This window comes from Gopherus flavomarginatus, chromosome 3 (genome assembly GCF_025201925.1).
Source record: "Gopherus flavomarginatus isolate rGopFla2 chromosome 3, rGopFla2.mat.asm, whole genome shotgun sequence".
Taxonomy (NCBI): domain Eukaryota; kingdom Metazoa; phylum Chordata; order Testudines; family Testudinidae; genus Gopherus; species Gopherus flavomarginatus.
In genome coordinates, this window is record NC_066619.1 from 170,785,346 (window position 1) to 170,789,770 (window position 4,425).

General features: G+C 42.1%; 1 pseudogene; it reads right to left on the bottom strand.

Annotated features, from left to right (window-relative positions):
• Nucleotides 1-2,095: 2,095 nt before the first annotated feature.
• Nucleotides 2,096-2,215, bottom strand: LOC127048517 (uncharacterized; annotated as a pseudogene).
• Between the last annotated feature and the right edge of the window lie 2,210 nt (nt 2,216-4,425).

Below are 4,425 nucleotides of genomic sequence, written 5' to 3' on the forward strand. Positions count from 1 at the left end.
TCCAACTAGACGGGAGATACCATTTGGGTGCGTGCGCCCCAATCAGGCACTGCTACCAAAAATCTCCGATCGACAGTGCTGGGACGCACCGTCACCTAGAGTGGAGCACCCACAGGGACACACATCTCGAAGAACCTCAGTTACTGCAAGGTGAGTAACTTTCTCTTATTCAAGGACATCCAGCTGATTTATCAGTTCCCCTTACTCATAGGTGGCTACTCTGCCACAATTTCCCAGCATCCATCACTTCACAATGAATTCTACCAGCAGGTTGTGAACCAAGAGCGGCAGAACGAATTGTATGACAGGAAAATAAAATATGATGAGCCTTGCGTGGTGGACCATGAAATGCCTTGAATGTTAACAATGGAATCTTTATTAGAATGGGAAGCTAATGTTATTACCTGAGTACAGATGAAATACGACTGAGCCAGAGTTTAGATTCATGCAGAACATTTTTTAAAGCTGTAGGGTGATAGCTTCTGAGTTTAGGAACTAGCTTTGTTTGAAAAGGTTGCTATTGATGTATAGTACCAGCTGGAGGACCTGAGAACAGAATTGCCATGGTCCATTTTTTAAAACACTATACTCAATATTCCTAAAGACTGCTTTATTCTTAAAGTCAAATCTTGAAGTTCTTACTCAGGAAAACCTCTTATTGATTTTACCTGTAGAATTTAGGATTAATGGCTTTGTATTAAGTTTAGCCACAAATACACAAAAAATAAGGAAGGCTATGACCAGGCTGGGTGAAAGAGAAAGTAAAGGGCTGGTTTGGTTTGACTGGCCAGTATTGGTGTTTCTAGGCTCTAGGAAACTGAAATTGCTCACCCATCCACAGAGGAGAAAATTATGAGATTACAATTAAGTTATAATTTAATGTCTCATGCTTTAAATATGCTTTGTCTACAAGTCAACTACAGCTTTCGGGTACCTTTGGTGTCAGAGCCAGCCAGTCAGGTGCATTCTGGGATCTCAAGGAGAGCTGGAGCTGGCTAGCATGACTCTGTGGTGCCCAAAGAGAGAAAGAGGGTGAGTTTTCAGAATAGTTTGTGCTGTTCTTAGCTTTGCTACTTGTTGTATTCTGCACACAATTGTATGGTTAAGTCATTCCCTCGCCCAAAAAGAATTGTAAATCACTATTAAATTTTCACTGGTTACACAAATTTGAAAATGTGTGCAGAATCACTCAGACCTCTGCAGTGCAGTGGTCGTAGAAACGGAGCTGTGGCATAGTGTTGCAACTACATAAGCTTTTTGAATTAAAATGCGCAGTATTCTGCTCAGTTTTTAATTTTTTTTGAATAAATATTCTGAATCCGATGATAAGTTTAGAATGACACCATTTGAACTATGCAACTATGTTGTAGCCATGTTGGTCCCAGGATATTAGAGAGACAAAGTGAACTAATAAACTGAAGGTAGTTGGGTACTGAGTATACACTTTTGCATAAGAGTTAAGAGCAGGGCACAAAGAGAAGATTTCAGATAACTAAGACTTCACTATTTTAACTAGTATATATTCTCTGTGAAGTAGTTTAATAGATAATTAAAACTAAACTATGATTCTGAACATAAATGCTTGGTGATGTGTTATCCTTACTTTTTAAAAATTGTTTTTGTTCATTTGATAACTCACCAAGTTGAGTAATTCTCAGTGGGGCTCTTGGTCATTAGTACAAATGAGCAAGTTTTTTCTGTATTTCTTTTTATCTTTGCCAGAAAGGTTTTTAAAGAAAAATAAACATTTTTACAACTCATTTAAGTTACTTAAGATGCCTAACTGCAGAAAGTGCAAGAATGAAAGGTTCAGAAAATTGGGCTTAATCACAAATTCATTACACTCACTGATCATTAACTTAATTATACCATCCATGAGTGAAATGCATATGGTTTCTACTAATAAAAATAGAGCTATTAAGTTCTACATCAAGGAGCAAATGCAGTTAGTTACCATTACTGTGTAATTCCATAACAGTTTTTTCATCCCTGGTTAATTCAGTGACTGCCCTTATTTATGCTTCCTAGCATCTTAGCTATGCAAAATCATTTACTAGAAAATGATAGAGATGTGTTTTCGCTCTTAAAAAACCCCACACCTTGGATAGATGCCACAAAGTAAGTGGCAATGCCTTAACCATATGCATGTTGTAAAGCTCACTAGGACCTCTTCCATCCTTCTCAAGGGGAGTGCTTGCCTTCTCTCATACAGCACTGTGAGGCAGTTAAGTTTGCCTTGCAGTTTAAAACTTGGGCTCTGAGGTTTCTTCTTGCCATTCAGTATGCTCATCAGCTCCCTTTCATATGGGAATGGAACATAAATACTATTTATTTATTTTTATTACATTTTATTATTTATTTATATAAAGTTTAGTCACAAATACACAAAAATAAGGAAGACTATGGCCAGGCTGGGTGAAAGAGAAGCTTAAGGGTTGGGTTGGTTTGACTGGCCAGTGTTGGTGATTCTAGGCTATAGGAAACTGAAATTGCTCACCCACCCACAGAGGAGAAAGTTATGAGGTTACAACAAAGTTACAATCTAATGGCTCATGCTTTAAATATTTTTGTCTACAACTCAACTACAGCTTTCGGGTACCTTTGGTGTCAGAGCCAGCCAGTTAGGTGCATTCTGGGGTCTCAAGGAGAGCTGGAGCTGGCTAGAGTGACTCTGTGGCACCCAAAAAGAGAAAAAAGGTGAGTTTTAAGAATAGTTTGTGCTCCTCAAAAAATTAACATGAGTTTATTGTGATAAAATCATGCAGTAATATGGCACTTCCACTGCAATTCAGCATTCATTAATGGATCATTAATTTAAGGTATCACCTTGAGTGCTTCCCTGCTCTCAGACGATGGGCATCTCTTACCCTCTTATGACCCGTTGTCAAACTATGTTCCCTCTCAATGAAAGAGTTCAGTTTCTTTAAATTCTCTTAACATATGCAAGTTCACTGATGCAGCCATGCTCCAGGTCTGGTTTGCCCCTGATGCCCAAGTGGGATGCATTTGCAAAATGTCTCAGGTGGGGATTGCCTCCCTGAGAATTCAGCCAAAGGCTTTAAAGGAGCACTGCCTAGGGAGTATGCCAAGTGGGACACACTGAATCAGCACGTCAGCCTGACTCTGCCGTTCCCTGGTCAGCTCCACCTACTTCTGCAGCTGCACTAGCTGCCTCCAGGCATGCTGACTAAGTGGCATTGCACTGCAGCAGCCCACATTGGGGCAGGCTTGGAAGCTTCACAGTTGTTTATCTTGGGCATGCTGCCATTCAGTCAGTCACGTACCAAACTAAACTCTGCCCCTGCACTGACCTAGTCCCTCCCACGAAGTCTTGGCCGCTTTATTCAGTCCTGCTACTTTGCATGGTGTAGTCCTGAAGAAGAGCTGGGATACAAGGAGGGAGGTTTGCACACACCGTTGAAATGTTGCCCTCCAGACATCAGAGGGAAGCTAATAATTTTTATATAATGCTTTACATTTTGTGACAGACCCAGACCAGTGGGGTACAGGAGTCTGGTAGAGGGCAAATATACTGGTCACTGGATGAGTAGTTTTCTGTTCCCTGAGTGACCAGAGCAGGGGCTTCACTAGAGTAATCAGAAACCTGCTAGAACCAATTAAGGCAGCCAGACTGATTAGAACACCTGCAGCCAATCAAGACAGGCTAATCAGGGCACCTAGGTTTAAAAAGGAGCTCAGTCCAGTCAGGGAGGGGGGAGCCAGAGGAGAGGAGTTGTGTGTGAGGAGCTGGGAGCAAGAAGCACAAGGAGCTGAGAGTGAGAGGGTGTGCTGCTGGAGGACTAAGGAGTACAAGCATTATCAGACACCAGGAGGAAGGTCCTGTGGTGAGGATAAAGAAGATGTTTGGAGAAGGCCATGAGGAAGTAGCCCAGGGAGTTCTAGCTGTCATGCAGGTGTTACAGTAGGCACTATAGACAGCTGCAATCCACAGGCCCCTGGGCTGGAACCTGGAGTAGAGGGCGGGCCCGGGTTCCCCCCAAACCTCCCAACTCCTGATTAGGGGAGAAGTTGACCCAGACTGTGGGGAAGATCACTGAGGTGAGCAAATCTGCCAGATAAGCACAGGACCCCACCAGGGTAGAGGAGGAACTATGTCACAATTTTCAAAAAGTACAAACATTAAAGCCCAATATGTTTGAAGGTGGATGCCTAAACTTAGGACCTAAGCAGCAACTATAGCTCCCATAATATTTAGAGGTAGAGCATAATTGTTCATCTTCCAAATCATCCAGGTTTAGTTTCATCCAAAAGGAGTAATGGTCTCAAGCTGCAGTGGGGGAGGTTCAGGTTGGATATTAGGAAAAACTTTTTCACTAGGAGGGTGGCAAAGCACTGGAACGGGTTACCTAGGGAGGTGATGGAATCTCCTTCCTTAGAGGCTTTTAAGGTCAGGCTTGACAAAGC